This window comes from Seriola aureovittata, chromosome 18 (assembly GCF_021018895.1).
Source record: "Seriola aureovittata isolate HTS-2021-v1 ecotype China chromosome 18, ASM2101889v1, whole genome shotgun sequence".
Lineage (NCBI taxonomy): Eukaryota > Metazoa > Chordata > Actinopteri > Carangiformes > Carangidae > Seriola > Seriola aureovittata.
In genome coordinates this window covers 21,337,810-21,355,454 of record NC_079381.1, presented here as the reverse complement: position 1 = coordinate 21,355,454, position 17,645 = coordinate 21,337,810, and the positions used below count along the sequence as shown (strand labels likewise).

General features: G+C 44.8%; 1 protein-coding gene across 2 annotated transcripts in view; it reads right to left on the bottom strand.

The window, feature by feature from the left end:
• lhfpl2a (LHFPL tetraspan subfamily member 2a) overlaps positions 1-17,645 on the bottom strand; it is a 39,105-nt gene that overhangs the window by 9,603 nt on the left and 11,857 nt on the right. The window contains exon 2 of one of the 2 annotated variants that reach the window (XM_056403977.1): positions 11,561-11,655. The gene's annotated coding sequence lies outside the window, so the exon portion shown is untranslated. Of the gene's footprint in view, positions 1-2,216; positions 2,296-11,560; positions 11,656-17,645 lie in introns of those variants that run through there. The other variant, XM_056403978.1, reaches the window with a different exon arrangement.

The window sequence follows — 17,645 nt, the reverse complement described above, 5'->3', positions numbered from 1 at the left end:
ACAAACGGCTTCTCAGACATGAGGCGCGGGCAGTCCGAAGTTTTGAGGTCAAACATTTACCGGCCAGTTTGCGAGGACTAATTCCTCACTGACAGGAATATTGTTGTAGCTGAAACAATTCGAACCACCTGGTGAGATTCGAAGCTTTGAAGACCCGCGCACTTAACCTTTGACCTCGCTTTGCTTGAGTAGGTTTTGCATCACGCGCCTGTTGGTTTGCGCAGCACCAACCGGTGGGTCTCAGTTTGTCTGAAGCCGCCTTGAATGCGGGTTATTAGCTCTCAAACATGCCTGGACAAGCCCGCTTCTATTAATGTACCTGGTATTCGTCACAACATATGTCCAGACGTCTGCTCGCCGTTTTCCCAGAGGAACAGATCTGAGCAGTTATCATCAACAGAAGTTTCCCAAGATAGAGTGAAGCATGTTAGTCTGTAGTCTGTATATGTGAAGCTTGAGCTGGATTTACGACGTCCTTTATGCTCCCTGAGTAACCGGGGGGGGGGGACCGAGGATTATTTGAGTCTCAGTTTACATACACAGAGAAGTTTACGGCCCTCAGATTGCACCCACCACCCCATTGACCCCCAAACACTAATCCCCATGAGCGCACACACTTACCACACTCACCCTGCCATCTGACACATACACCCCCCCCCCCCCCCAAAGGGTGAAAATACAAGTTTGACCTGATGATGGTGCTAGAAGAAAAGTAAAGGGATCACAAGTCATCCTGAGGGGAGCACAGACGTTTGTGACGTCAACCTCATAGTACACTACAGGAAGACCCCAGGGACTTACCAACATCTGTAAGATTCATCCTCTGGGCACCACGAATATCCAAACTAAATTCCATGACAACTCATCCAACTGTTGTCAAGACATGTAACATTAAAAACCAAAAATGTCTACCTCAAGGTGTAAAAAGGGAAAAGCAAGGAATCACTAACATCTGTACGATTCATCCTCTGGGGAACATGAACATCTGTACAAAATTTCATGACATCCAGTTATGTCAGAAGTTCTCCAGATGTCTAAATATGTCAATCAAAACCAAGTACACTACAGGAAAACCCAGGGAATCACCAACATGTGTAAGATTCATCCTCTGGGGAACATGAATGTCTGTACTAAACTCCATAGTAATCCATCCAATAATCTTTGAGATGTTTCAGTCCGAGCCAACAGACACAGCCATCCCTGTAACTATGCTGCTATTGTGGCTAAAAAGCTAAAGTGCACGACTCCGGTTCAAAGTGACAACTCAGCCGTTCTCTTATCTCAGCAGCAAAACAACAGGAAACGCCTTTTCCACGCCGCCACTGACAGGAAACAATCTACATATCTATGGACATGCCATGAGTAGAGTCACGCGTCGCCATGGAGACTATTTGTTTTAGGAGTTTATGGAAAGTCTACAATCCTGAGAGGACATGAAGACAGGGACGAGACTTCTACAACCTGTCCAGCATCTACAATCCAATCACATCGTTCTGTTAAATATTAACATATCTAAACTTTTTTTCTTTTTTTCTACCTTATGTGACCCAACAGCAAAGCAATTTTAAAACAAAGGACGTCCTTATAATCTGTGAGGATCCGTTTGAACGAGAATCCCCTGCAGCTACTGAAGGGGAATGCAGGAGATGATTGGTCACGGAGGACCTCAGATGCCAGTCCACACACTTCCTTGTCTAATAACACACTCCGACATTAAGATAAACCACATGGAAGAAAATAAACCTACAACTATAATCACCGGGTCAGTGACAACCATGTGAGTCAATCACCTACAAAAACAAAAGCACAACATCCATCCTTTTCTTTTCTTTTTCAGTGTTTTCTCGCGGCTCCTGACTCGGCTTTAGAGGACAATTTAGGGATTATTTAAGGAAAATTGCAGACTTCAGTGGTAATAATAGCAGTCAATAACAAAAGGAGTCTGTAGTCAGGTTTTCCACAGTGAAGGAGCCAGTCTTTCCTAACACCTCTGCACATCTGCTCGGCATCCTGGAGCTGTGTGACGCTACAGAGAGCTTGTGATTCAGACCTAAAGTGCAATATTTATATCCCATTACAGCAGCCAGGATCACAGCTGACAGTTCAGATGAGTAAGGGACTGACGCCCCCCCCCCCCTCCCCTCCAGGTGTCACCTCAGTGGGTTCAATGGGAAACGAATGAAAGACAATTAAGAAAAATAAGACAATAGTCCAACCTGTCTCCATCGGCCTGTGGATATTCCAGCTCTCCTGGAGATGTGGCTTCTCTGCCCTGACTCTCCTCCTCTGCTCACACACTTTAATGCCTCTCTTTCAGAAGACTCTGACTCCCAGACCCTCCCCACGTCCCTCCTCCCGGACCGCCACGGCCTCCTCTGATTGGCCGGGGCCGACAACTGGAGCCACACTTCTTGAGAGGGTCCACATGGTGGCCATATTTCAGTGCTGAATCTGGGTTAAAATAACAAGAGCTGGAGCTGCAGAGGGTTTCTCCCCTCTCTCTCTCTCTCTCTCTCTCTCTCTCTCTCTCTCTCTCTCTCTCTCCGTCTCAGTTTCTCGCACCTTCTCGCTCTGTTTTCGTTGCTCTCTGCACTCGTTCAATCAGCCAACGCCAACGTCTTTACTATCAGCCTAAATGAAAACAACATTAGACGCAGCACTGTGTATTCTTCCATGAGCACGTTCAGTTGTGTATATACATTGCTGGATAAACTGTTGGTACAAGAGACAGACTAAGGCCTCGTTTACACTTATCCACATGCACAGTATGTGCATCTCTGTTGGCCAGATCTGACTGCACTGTGTTTTTATTTCCGTGGTCTAATCATCTAATCATGGTTCATGGCCGTGCTCCCGTCCAGAAGGTGGTGGTAATGAATAATCAAGTTGTTGATTCATTCTGATCAACTGATCACGTGTTGGCTGATAAAGATCTGCTGCCGATCAAATGGGGGCCATCCCTGATTCAAAGTGGATTTGCAAGCTCTTCATCACAGTTCCTGTTATTTCAAATATAAATGACACTTTAAGTGAACTTGGAAGTACACAGTCTGACATCATAGTACTATTTTTTGTACTACCACATTACTTCCTTTGTGTAGTCTGACCTCTGTTACCGTTATTGTTTAGTTTGTACATAGAGTTTATTTGATGTCAGCACACAGCTCGTCTGGTCGCTGCCATTAATACCCGGCGCATGAATCACAACACACACACACACACACACACACACACACACACACAGATCCTGTTACATCCCCCTTCAGTCAACAGCAGCGTTAGATAGCTGCCTAGTTAACTGCCTGATGGAGCGGACGGTTCGCTGTCTGACTAATGGATAACCTTTGTGGCTGATGGGAGCCAAGCGTCCCGGGATTGCTTACAGCAGCACTGGGTGCGTTCAGCCAACAGTGCAGTCAGCTACAGCGTTTGTCTGACTTGTGTTCAAACTCACAAATGACTTCCATATGAAGACGGGAAAAAAAAAAAGGGGGCCGACTCACGCAGGCGGAGCAGCTGATAGGTCAAGCCAGCCAGGCACTTGAGCGCAGCGTGGAGAAGCCCGAGGAAGAGGCCTCTCTTATCAGTTTGAATGGAAGTATGAGGCCGTAACGGTTCAAAAATAGATCCTTTCAGCACAGACCAGCATATTCCAGACGTAATAAAACTTCTCCTTTGACCCATTTCGTACAACTGCTGGTGACTCATCGTCTTCCTGTTGCTGTGAATCGGATGGGAGCACGTTAATAAGCAAGTTTAAAGGCTCATTTAAATGTCTAGAATAAAACAAAAATAAAACATTTTAAGCAAAATAACCCCCCACCCCCGGATGCTGTTTTCTCTCACAGCAGTTTACAGTGTTAATTGTGGCAGATTTACACCTCAAAAACAGTTTTCATAATTGTTGAAAGAAGACTTCAGACAAGAGCAGCTTCTCATTTCCAGCCTGAGAACGACAGGTTCATAATGGCGGCAGACAAACGCGCACATTCCTCGTCCTCCTGCTCTTGTGGTTTTTGGTTTATGAAAGACGCCACCCTCCAAAACCTCTACTCTCAATGCAGAGCCTCGATATTGCACACCACGTCACCAAAAAAGCTTTCACACACCTGCTGTGGAAGCTTGAAGTTGCTCGGCTGTGATTGGACGATCACAGTTTTGCAAAAAGGTGGATTGTTTCTGAAAAGTGTCAGTCAACTATTCTTTCTGTTTATAAGAGGTGAGACTATACGTACTTCACGTACAGGTGCAGGCTATTTAAAAAACACTGCACACAATGTGTATATGCAGTATATGTGTGTACAAATATAATTCAAGAGGCTACACCTCTCGTACATCAAAGTATAATCAATATTAACATTAATAAAAATGACAAACTTTATTTATAGAGCACTTTTCATACACGAGATCAAAGTGCTTTACAATAAATAAATAAAAATCAACAATAAGGGTGAATAGAAGGACAATGAAAATAGACAATAGGAAGACAGTAGATGGTTAAATATAAATTAAAAACCAGTAAGAATGAATTAAAAGTCAAGTTAAAAGATTCAGGTCTGACAGAGACCGACTCTATATCCTCTCACAGACTAATGGAAAGTTGGCGGCGCTGCTGAAGCCGGACTGAAGATGCTGCTGGAGATTTCTCCTGGCAGCCTCAGGAGCCCCGACACAGCGCAGACCCCCACATCAAAGAGCGCAGGATCCGCCACGACAGAGGAGAGAAAAGATCCTCAGCAGTCCTGATCCAGGCAGCGCCATCCGCACACATGTACGGCACCGAGTCATCATTCATTCGGACGGGACGGAGCTGAAGGTGGAGGCCGGCTGCGGGCTCATTCATCTCTACCTGTCAGACTCACTGATCAATAGTATCTTGTAGATCTGAAGAGAGTGGAGGAGTGTGAAGCAGAGCAGGGCGACAGCTGATAACAGTCAGATAACGGGTCGGACAAAAGAGATCCAGCCGTCGCTTCAGTGAAGACTGGTCTCAATAACAACAAATAAATAAAGGAACAGAAACTTTATTTTCTCAATCCGCCTCTTTGATACTGTTCTCCATCAGTCAGTCGCTGCAGCGAACACAGTTCTGCTGGAGCGACGTATTTTCATAGGTCACATGTTAACGTCACCCGCGTCCCTCCACAAAAACAGGTTTTAAAACGTTCAGCAGGATAAATACAAATAAACTAACTACACCAGGGTCACATGACTTCAACGTCACCACCGCTAAACTTAAACTTGTAGTTTGATTTAGCTCTGGCCTTTCCTCTTACAAAGTTTGAGTATTAGTTTGAGTATAAACACAACGAGGCTGTAAAGGTGGACGGGTGAGTGGATGAAGTTTAACGTCCCTGACGACCTCTGTAGTCTCACTGAGACACTTTGTTAGCGACTGGCCTTTTTTAAGAGATGTAAAAACTTGAAGAAATCAGGACCGGCGTATTTTGTGTCTTACAATAAAATGTGAAAACGTCTTGAGCTTGTGTTAACCACAAAAACCCAAAACCCATAAAAAAAAAACCTATAGACTTCGGGATGAAGGAACAGGAAGTGCTAAAATGCTAACTAAGTCCTGCTGCACTCACTCTACTCTACCTCTTATCTTCTCAATGAATCATTAAGTCCATGTCAGTTTCCAGGGTTTCTTGCAGAGCAAAGACTCTTTAAGACCATTTTAAAACCACATAGAAAGTAACTGAACTGAAATCTGTGTCACCGTCAGATCCAGAACTTCATGAGCTGGTGGAGACCAACACTGAGATAAAAAGGGGAGCGAACACCCGACTCAACATTCCCCAGGTGAACAGAATTAATGCGGCTTTAATTTAGCCGTTTCCCGTATTAGAATATCATAAATCATGTAGAGCCCAGATAGTCAGTCGGTGGAATCTGGAGTGAATCACGACCAAAATAAAATGCAATCCAGATTCCTTAACAAAACTTCTTGTTAAGAGAGTGGACCCCTACAAGTTTACAGCTTTCAGACTGGGTGCACACAAACATTACCAGCGAAGAACAAGCCCTGTTCTGAGTTAATACGCTTATCTTGTAAAGGTTTTGTATCTGCGCACCTGTGACCTGGATTTTAGGTTCAGGTGTGCCAAAGTCCTACTTTGATAAAGCAGTTAAGACCGAATCAGGAAGGAACTGATTTTATAGGACCGTTTATTTTGGCTCGTGTCAACACATGGTTCCCGGACGTGTCTCAGATATCTCACTGAGGTTTCTTTTTTTTTTTTTTTTGGTTATCTCCACGTGTTTTCAATCGGAGCTGCGCCTGCACGTGCTGCGTCACTCCAGCGTCCAGCCTCCGTGGAAAAAGGGATGGCAGCGGAGGAGGGACATGTGAGAGAGAGAGAAACGGAAGCGACGGACGGAAGGACAGACTGAAGTTATGGAGTTTTCCAGTTGAGGAAAAATAATAATGACAGCTCACTGAGTGGTGGAATCAGATGCAGATCACTAGGAAAACACTTTGTGTCTAGACGAGGAGAATATCTGATACCTGATGGTAGCATATGGATGTAAACCACACCCTCCCCCCCTCCCACGTTTTTATCTTTCAAATATGTCAGGCATCTCACCCCCCCCCCCCCGAAAGAAGCACATAATCCCAGCGGTCTAAAAGCAGATCTGAAGTGACAAATGGATGTTGGGGAGACTTCACTGCTTCTCCGTGCAATCAGAGAAGTCTGAGCCGAGCCTGAACGCCACAGAGGGAGCAGCTCCGGACCATCTGGCCACTTCAAGGCCACGGGTTGATGGGTGTAGGGCACATCAGCAGGCACATGGAGACAGATGTTTAACGCGGGCGCACAGGGGAAGGGCCCTGCACTGACTGAGCAGTGAGCACCGTATATTTTCTGACTCACAGAGACTCAGAGTCGGACTGAGTGATGTTTTAAATGTTTCCATTCTTGCGCTGACACGATATCTGGGTTTCACTACAAAAAAAAAAAAAAAAAAACTGCTGACAACCTCAAAATCTTATTCATGTATTTGACACCGATCCATTTATTTAATGCGACAGCTGAGGTCAAGAGACAGATACATTTCCCCCGGTGAGGTCACGCCGCATCATTTTTATCCATTACGCTCCTGTCTGCAGTGGTTGCAGCTCACCACGTCTTTGTGAGGGAGTGTTATCTCTCGCTGCGTATTTGCTAATTTATGAACTTTCTGCAGGGGGAGTGCCGCTGGAGCATAAACACACGGATGTGTTGAAGGTGAGGAAATCCCAACACTGAGTTCCGGAGGGAAGCGAGACGGGAGCGTGGGAAAGAGAGAAGGAGGGAAAGGAATAATGGTGTAGAGACCTCAGTGTGGAGCAGATCCCACAGCTCGCGGTCAGGAGGGAGTACACCTGCTGGAGGTGCGGAGCTGACGCGTCAGCTGCAAACGCTACGACACCTCCGACTGAACTGAGCCGTGGAGAAGTATGAGGAGGAAAAGAAAACAACTTCACCAATCCCAGGGGTCTTTTTTGAGTCCAAATACATAATCAAAACACAGCATAGCAGAGTACACATGAACACATGTGGACCTGGGCGCACCAAACATGCGCACCTCCATTTGATCTCAGTGTGAGTGGTCAACCGTTTCCCCCCCTGGAAACATCTGTTTATACAATCTGGCCGACTGTGTGTCAGTCTGGTTTGAGCGGTGAGGTGGAGCAGGAGTCGCTCCAGGAGGAGAGACGGGGCAATTCTTCAGCTGTCTGTGCGGAGGGCAAATATCCCTCATCTTCTCCTGTTGACCATAACACCCCTCGCACGGCGAGCCCAAGGCACGAGGGTTAAGAGGGTGATGGAAAACAGAGACACATCTGACATATCACAGTCTGGACTCAAAGTGGGTGGCCAACTGGACCGGCACAGACAGACAGAGAGGGTGGGGTGGGGTGGGGTGGGTTCACTGGAGAGCCATCTTGTGAAAAGACCGCTCTGTGCCGGGTGACTCCATGTGTTTGGCATCTCAGAGCTGTTAGACATCAGCTCGTATCTGTTTGAGCCGAGGATTTAAAGAGCAGCTACAAAACAGAGATAAGGTCGATAACAACAGAGTTTTTGTTTGTTGTGTGGAAACAGGAAAACCGGTTGTTGCGTGACCCTGCAAACACAACACCGGGGGTTTTAACTTTGAGTTACATTTCTCCTTTTAGAAATGCACATTCAACCAAAACGGTGTTTTTTTCCATCATATAAAAGTTGGTTATATCACTTTTTTTTTTATCCATAAGGACATGTCTACAACGTGACAAAGATAATGTGAATTGTTCTCAAACTTCTGTTACGTTGCTGTCTGAATCTCTAATGTCAGATTGTCCCTGAACACATCAGCGTGCATCCTGTATAACCAGAGATGGATGGGAAACACAACTATCCAAAAATGACCGGTGCAGTGCATGTGAAGGCGTAATCTGCAGAATGTGGGAAGAGTTTAAAAACAAAAATGCAACTAAACATAGATTCATCCGCACAACAGAAGAATGTGAATCACACTCAGTGTCAGAAAACAGGACGATGCATGGGCGGAGTGGAGAGTGACATCACCCAGCACGTGTGTTGTGCTGTAATCAGGTAATATGACAAAATAAAAAAAAACAACAACATGTAGTTGAAGTTCTGTTCGCAGCAGATAGAAAGACAAAGAAACGGTGCAAAGAGGATCCTCTTGATCCGGACCAGGAGCCGCTCAGCGTTAAAGAGATTTACGATCTCACTCATGTGGTGCAATGAAAAATGTGGACGATTTATGAAACTCACCACAAAGACACTACAGAGACTGAGGTGTATGAAGTTGTATCAGTGAGTTTTAGGGCTGCGAATTAACAATTATTTTCGTTATTGATTAATCTGATTACTTTCTCAATGAATCAAATAATAAGCTTAGTCTATAAAACATAAGACACTGAAAATTAAATTTCATTAAATCATTAAATTGCGTGTTTTATCCAACAAACAGCCCAAAATATTCAGTTTAACACAATTATATATTTATAATTTCAAATTCACTTGAAAAATACTGATCGATTATAGCTGATTATATAGAAAATAGTTGCTGATTAATTGTCTTTTGATTGACTCATTGATAATTTGACTAACTGTTGCTTTACTGACACTGAAACTTTGCTTTTCATGAACTTAATCAATGTTAGTGCTAAAAAAAAATGAACCAAGGTGAAATATCACTTGAAGAAATTAGGGGCCACATTCTTCACACCTATTTCCTCTGACTGCTGATGGACCGGCGGGGGGGCAGGAGGGGGGGGGGTCCTGAGGAGCCCCGAGGAGAGCTCAGGCACTTCTTCTTCTCCCTTTCCCAGAGCTGCAGAGTTCGGGGGCCCTCAGGCCTAACACTGTCTCCATTATGCCTAACCATTTCCAGCCCCACCTTAGCCCTGCAAGCCGCCCCGGGGGTCCATAAAGGCATGGGGGGGGGGTGGGGGGGGGGGGGGTGCTTGAGTTTTCTAGGCCAGACTCAGGAAACCGGTCACTCTGCTGAGCTGGGTGGATGGTATTTGGCCCTCTTCTCTGGGGGGCTCAAACCATTGTTCTCACCGTGTTTTGTGCTTGGGATGAGTGCAGTTTAATCCCAACTTCCCCGTGGCTCTGACCTGCTGCTCCCAACTGAGTTTCCCACTATAACACAAAACAACCCCCCCCCCCCCCCCACCCCCTCCTGCAAGCTGAGACCTCGCTGGCTGCTTTATCCAAACGCCCCTGGGGGGCAGAGCCATGGCTGTTGTGGGCACTCCAAGCTTAACCTGATACTCTGCTCAAAATCAAAAGTAAGCACCGCTGAAGAACGTTGGCACCAGTCTCTCTCTCTCTCTCTCTCTCCCTCTCTCTCTCTCTCTCTCTCTCTCCTCTCTCTCTCTCTCTCCTCTCTCTCTCTCTCTCTCCCTCTCTCTCTCTCCCTCTCTCTCTCTAGTTTCGGATAATAAAAGTATCAAGTGATTCCATCCCCGCTCTCCGGCTCTTGGCAAAACACGTTAACGGCCTGTGTGGGAGAGCGAGGAGACGAGGGACGGAGACAAACGAGGGGAGAAAGAGAGACGCCGAGGACAGAGAGAAGAGGTGGGAAGCTGAGAAATGAAGAAGCGTGTTGCTATTGTCGGGCTGGTTTCGGGGGAGTAAAGTGAGACGTGTAAGCGCTTTCACTCGCGGACAAAGAGATGAGTGTTGAAGAGTCTCGCGAAGACCAAAACACTGCAGATATGGACACCACCGCTGTGTATCCTGCAAACACAATGGGACAAATCTGTAGGAATTAGAGGTGACACGGCAGGATATATAAAAACTGTCATGTGTCATCTGAGCGCAGGCGTCCTCAGGCAACAGCTGAGGAGATACAGATTACCACTAAAACATGCATGAGGCCTGATTAATATGAGAGTGTTTGATTGATTTTAATTAGATTAAACTTTGGCATTTTCTCCGCTGATGTGTTCGGACGCAGCGCGAGGACAATGGAGGTTCAGGCGAAAACAAAGTATGAGATAACAGGAAGCTGACATGAAGTCTCACTATTTCAGGAGCAAAATGACAAACGATGACTCTGTTTATTATCTTAACGGGGGCTTTCCACTTTGAAATGACCTTCACAGGTGGTCTCTGCTCAATATCTCTCACTCCATTGTTTTCCTCCATATTGGAAAAACATGCCCCTCCGCCCCCCGACTCCCCCCCCCCCCCAACTTCCTACTTCATCCAGATAAATATACCAAAGACAGACAATGAAAATACAACATGAACTTCAAGATGATGAAGATGCTGTTCCACTTTCACATTCATCCTCTAGTCTTAACGCTGGGACGACGCCACGGCAAATAAAACGACTTACAACCCAGATCCGGCCCATACTTGGTGCGCTTGCTTGTTTACTTCGCCCCGGTTCTACGGCCCAGATCCGGCCCGTAAACCGCACGATTATAAGATGCTTCCTCCGCATCTGGACCAATTCCGGCGGCGCACACAGAAAATCTTCTGGCTTCAGACGAGACTGGAGGATAACAGCCAGACTCTGCCCAGATGTGCAAGTATATGGGCCAGACTCGGCCCGAGGACCCGGGTATATGATGGACCAGAAGTTTCTTTTTGCTATCTGGGAAGTGAGGGACAGTAGAAAACCTTGGTGTACTAAGTACAGGAGCATAGAGGAAAACACAACAACACAGAAACCTGACAACCAAAGCTATTATAGTTTCACAAGTAGTTTGTCATGTAGGAAGAAATTGCTCATAGCAAGAAGCTCATTTAGAAAAAGGAGTGACAACAGTCGGATAACACCGACCCGGAACAATAGGAGTCATGGGAACAGCTTGTGTTTCCATTAGTAACAGACAGGTGCCAGGAACCCCAATAATATCATAGTAAGAAAAGCAGGAAACCACGTTTCTGTTTGTTTTGTTAGTCTGCACAACTCCAAAGAGTCACACATCTCCTGAGGAAAAGCTTTGTGCTGGAGTCACATGAGAGTGGACAGAGGAGTAGAGCTGAAATTAAAAGGACAAATACACGATATGTGACGTGTGCGGAGAAAAGAAAACACCAACCTCTCGTGTGGAATCTCGTGGCGAAACGCAGAGACAAATTATCTTCAGTTAAATCCAGACGGAGTAAGAGTCCTTCCTTCCTCGCTCTTCACAACCTGCAGTGACAGTAGCAGAAACAGCGCAGTGATGAGTCCAAATCACAAAACCATACCATATCTCCAGAGAGCAGCGAGAGTTCAGGCAGCGTTGGCCCCCCGACAAAAATGGACATCGTTTTCTCTCTCGTTGGTATTTTCCATCTAAAACCTGAGACCGAGGAAGAACTTGCACCTGGAGAAACTTTTAAACTGTTTCACATGTCCATAAAAAAAAGAGAGGGGAAAAGACAGACGCTGATGTCTGCATCCCTCATTTGACATGATGTGAGTCCCTGTGGCAAAGTTGCATAATGTTTAGCACAACAAAACACATTGTATGTGTCTTATGTAATCCGACCAAGCTGCTAAGCGGGATAAGTCATAAGCCCTGTGTGAAAGGTGCAAGTTTCCCACATCCTAATTTTAACTCTGAAGGCAACACAGACCCACTGATGTTAAAATATGAGTCAGACTTTAAACTGACTTCAGCTCAGTGATTTACGTACAACACCACATGTTCAACTTCACAGCCTTTTCCCTAAAGATTAAAGCTTCAGAAATCAATGTGTTTGTATCAGAAATGAATCAGAGTATCACTGCGTGTTATCTGGCAGGAGTCACACAGGATTAGCACATGACTCTGCAGCATTTTAGCTTCTTTCAGCTTCATTGTTTTTGGTTTTAAAAGCTGCAACTTTAATGTTTTGGCTCTCTCCAGTCAGGAACAAGCAGGAGATCAAAGTGGAGCGTTTAGCAGCTTAAGAGCCAGATATTTTCCTCTGGAGTTGGTGGAGATAAAGGAGCATTAACATCGCACTTACACTCATCAGGTGGCCAGAAACCGGACTCCTAATCAATGCTAGTGCTGCTGTGTATCGACTGGATCTTTAACAGGCAGCTGTTTACACATTCGTTACAACAACAACTGGTAATATGTCGATTACTGCTGCTTTAACATTTCATCCCATAAAATAATAATTTTTTTTTTCCAGTTTTTCATTTCGTCTTTGATACTGAGGCAAAACTTTTTAAACTTTATTGTTTTCTACACGGACTCCTGTGAGTTTTAAAGAACCTTTGACCGTGTTGATAAACAGGCCAAATCAGCAGATTCAACTACATTAACTATCTACAACCTTAGAACCTGCCTTCCAGTGAGGAGCACTGCTACAAATACTACTACTACTAACACCAAATCACCACAGTATCAATATGGCATATGTGGCAAGACACCAATCATTCCTTTAGAAGTAATCAATAGAAACTCAATAGGATCACTGACCCTCATCAAACATCTTCCCGCTGTCAGCAGCAGCTTCAGGTCACTCTGCCCTCTCTAAACTAAAGCCACACATACGTCACGTTGTGGCTAATCAACTAATGGCCGACTCTCTTCCCTCTTAGTGAACACTGTGCAGAGAGCTTCAGTTAACCGCCAGGTCAATAACCTGACATCAATAGTCACGACATTAACAGGATTGGAGAAGTTTTTGCAAACAGTGCACAACGCCACCACTGCAGGATAAATGGACCAGGTTAGATGGAGAAAAGTGGTGGATGGTCACAAATCACGGCCGGGTTCATCTCAACAGGAAGCTGAAGGTGGAGCTTTGTGCAGATAAATGACTGACATGTGACAGTGAAGGATCTTCCTGTGACAGGCGGGGCACTAAATCTATCAGAGAGTGATCACCACAGTGGCCTCAGGGGCTTTTTCCAACAGCAGCGCTTATCTCACTCACACACACACACACACACACACACACACACACACACACACACAGATGGGTTTCAAAAGCAGTTTCCATTTCGGTTCCGGCTCCAAGTTGGTAAAATAAACAGATTAGTTGAGCTCCGAGCTCGACAAATCCCTTATCAAATCTTTTCTTTCACAACCTGTCTTACATAGTCTATTGTCCCTCTTTGTGACTGTACAGGCAACTGTAAAAAAAAAAAGGTGATGTATACACACACACACACTGCTCAGTACTGGATTCATTTTGATGACGGTGGTGCATGTGAAGCCGTTCTTACAACAGTTTGTTCATACGTCTGTGTCGGTGGATGATGTGAACGTTTTTTTCCCACGCGGCTGCTCAAAGTTACGGTTTAATCTACATGACGTGAACGCAGCGTGACTCAGCGACAGTTTACACATCTCTTCTTTAAATCACTTCCTGTATCAACCATGAGGGAGAAATTTTAATTCTTCATATTTCGGGTTTCATGACGGTGACACCTGGTTTTATTTGGCACTATTACACGTCAACAAATCAATGTGAAACGCTTGGTGGAGGGATACACCTTGAGAGGGACGAGTGCACCGCCTCGTATCAGTGCAACGACGACTTCCTCTTCAGGTAACGTTGAGTGTATCCTGCCTGCAGAAGAATCGGCTGTTTGTCTTGCTGATTCTGCTTAATGATGAACTAGAACCAATATTATTATTTCCACTGTTTTTACTTTTAGCTTCTACAGCTTCTGAAGCTCGACAGCGAGGAGCAAACGCCATTTTCCCGTCAGAGCAAAAGGAAAAATGAGTCAGGACAAAGTTGATAAATATCACAGGGGAGGGAGAATATGTGGCGAGAGCCCTGCATCCCTTCAGTACAGAGGAATCGCCTTTGAGGTTCAAAAAGATTCCTCCATCTTCACAAACACACCAACAAGCGACTCCTCACGACTGTGTGAGCAACAGCCACAGGCCAAACACTGACATCACTCTGAACCTGATCCGGCCTACGGCAGCAGGTGTGGACAAAAAGGGGCCTTGAGGCCTGTGTCGAAACTCCGACCGTACACTTTGTTTTTACGTGAAGCGATACTCCGATAAGGAAATTGAACATAATCAAATAAGGTACAATCAACACTGAAATCCAGTTTATGAACAATGGAAAAACAAACAGTATTTTGCCACAAAAACTCTGCTATGAGCTTGAACTAATACAATTCCCAGAGCAGCTTCGCCGGGATCATTATGACTTCCATACGCTAATAAACAACGTACCGCCCATACAGCAGGCCTCTGAATAAATGCTCTTTCACTGAGGTACATTTTCATACTTTCAAACTAAAACACAGAAAGCTGCAGCTTATTAAGATTTTAACAGTCTAATGAGAATTTGAACACTCAAAACAATACAAACGTGCGTATATAGACACCAATTAATAATTTAGCGAGGCTCATTTACTGTATGTAATTGTTCTGGCACCACAGACAATAACAGCCTTAACTATAAGTTTATTTACTATCTATTAAGAAAGCCTTGAGAGAGAGAGAGAGAGAGAGAGAGAGAGAGAGAGAGAGAGAGAGAGAGAGAGAGTCAGTTAGTGAAACCAGAACTTCAAGGTTCGGTTACAGAGGTGCGAAACCCTCATTCAAAATGCCTCAACCTACACGTGACTGAGCTAGTGCACACATACACTAAACTTGTAGGACCCTGCACACATGCCGTCTGGTGAAGCAGGGTGGATGAAAACAGGAACCTCATTTTCTACGGATAAGCTAACAGAGATAAGGGCAGGAACAACACAGCCGTATGTTCTCTCGCTGCTTGTCAGCGGATTGACGTTTCGTCCTGACGTAAACCTCAGCGGTGTAAATTCTTGTCGGGCATTTTCCAATTACAGACGTGGGATACACAACCTGCCACAGCTGAGGGGATTCGATCCAGCTACTTTTTTGGCGCCTTAAAGCCCCCCGACGTGCATTAAACTTGGGAATACCTCTTAGTTAGGAAAGTGTTAGATGCTGGTGTTTGAAGCTCAGCTGTTGAACCTTCCCACAGCTGGGGGCAGGCTATTATGGTGGGGGGGGGATTGTGGGATGCCTGTTGGTACGTTCACCGCTGCCAGGCCCACCACAAAAGGGTCTTTCTTATAGTATTTAAGGGCTTTGGGAACAGGGGAGCTGGATGGAGGAGAAGTGTGTGGGATGTGAACATTTAAAGGAATAGGAACTGCACTTATGTGCTTTCCTGCCGAGAGTCAGATGGAGAAGATCGATACCACTCTCATGTCTGTTAAATATGAAGCTACAGCCAGCAGGCACTTAGCTTAGCTTAGCATGAAGACCAGAAACAGGGGGAAACAGCTAGCCTGGCAACTGTCTATACCTCTAAACCACCTCACAAATAAACATGTTGTAGCTTGTTTGTTGAATCGGTATAAAAGCAAAAGTGTAAAAATGTCAAGTTGTAGTTTTAGAGGGGATTAGGTGCCGGATTATTTTGGCCTGGAGCGGCGACTCGCTAGCATTAGCATTAACATCTGTTTACTTGCTTTTTTTTTTATCTGTTGGTAGGTAAAGGAATAAAGTTTGATGCTGAATTCACAACGTTTCTTCTAGACAGGTAAGTAAACAGCTGTTGATGCTAACGTTAGCTATGTAGCGATAGCAAAACTTACAAATAGCTCCTTCAAACAAGCAAGAAACAACACGTTAAATAATGAGCTATAGATGTGCTGGTAGACTTGAAACATTAAGTCAATTAATAGGTATTCAATCAAAGGAAAATTAATCGACAGCTATTTGGAGAAATCAGTCATTCAAATCAATTACAGTAAATTGAATATTTTTTGTCAGTTAGTCAGTTAAAAAAAATACATTTAATGACATTTTCCACGTTTTATAGAACAAACAATGAATAGATTAATTAAAAGAAAAGGTTTGGCAGATTTGTTGATAATGAGAATAATCATTACTTAGTTGCATTCCTACTTTGTCCAGAGACAGGCTAGCTGTTTCCCTCTGCTTCCAGTCTTCATGCTGCGCTAAGCTAACCAGCTCCTGGCTGCAGCTTCAAATTTAACAGAGACGTATGAGGGAAAGCAGCGAACTACTTTAAACTACTTTCAAACTAAGTGTTTCTGTAGCTGCACATGCAGAGGCCAAGGCTGCATCTATCAAGGCTGTGACACATCAAGCACTGATATTGTATCTGGCAGCAAAGAAAGAGAAGAAGAGGATGAATCAGACGCATCTCCATATGTTTTATATTCATTTCACTCCAACCCTCTCTTCTTGTCTTCACTCTCTGGGCAGTAATGAGAGGCATGTGAGGCTGAACACAAAGCATTCTCGTTAAAACATCCAGCTCAGGAGTCCCCTCCACCTCGGGCTAACATACACAGCACAGGTGTTAGTGAACAGAGCCGGGCACTGGCTGCTTCCTCTCACTAATCACTGCGACGCAGCGCGTCTGCAAAGTGTGTTCAACAAGCGATTTGGAGCGATCGCCGAAGGAGCAAGAGACCAAATATTTAAAGAGCACTGAAGCTCTTGCAAATAGAGACAGAGACACGTGCACCTCACCTGGCTGACGTGAAAGGTCAAATACAACATGTTTATTTAAAGTACGGTGAACAGTAAAAACTAGATTTACAGTTGTTAACCATGTGGGAACATCTGTTTCTGGAGCTCACAGAAACACAATACACATTGTCAGTGTAAACCAGGTTATATAAACCCCCTATCTTAAGACTGGATCCGAATGGGCATTACAGCTGCTGTCTATTCATACAATACAAAACAGACTTGACCAACAATGACTTCATCACTGCACTCAGCCGCCAGTGTGTGTGTGTGTGTGTGTGTGTGTGTGTGTGTTTTGTCTGTGTCACTGGAACATTTTTACAGGACTAGCAAACTGTTGCTGCATCAGCACCACAGAAACCGCTCAGTGGCAGCACAGTGGATTCAGTATCATACAAGACGAGTTATATTTTTCACTACCGTTCAAGTCCAACACAAGTGGCAGTTCTCAACGTTACTCCACTCTGCCGTGTAAAATGTCTGGAATGCACAACAAAAGGGCAAAACATAAAAAGGATAAATAAAAGCAATTATTGTTGTTGAGAATAATAAGCGTTGTCTGTTCCCGCTCAGCTGGGCAGCTGGATTACATTCACCACACAATATTTTAGGAGCCAGCGTTGAGACAGAGGGGCTTTGAAAGCTTTGCCAGGAGCTCTTCAAAGAGAGGGAGGAAAAGCCGTCGGGTTTCTGG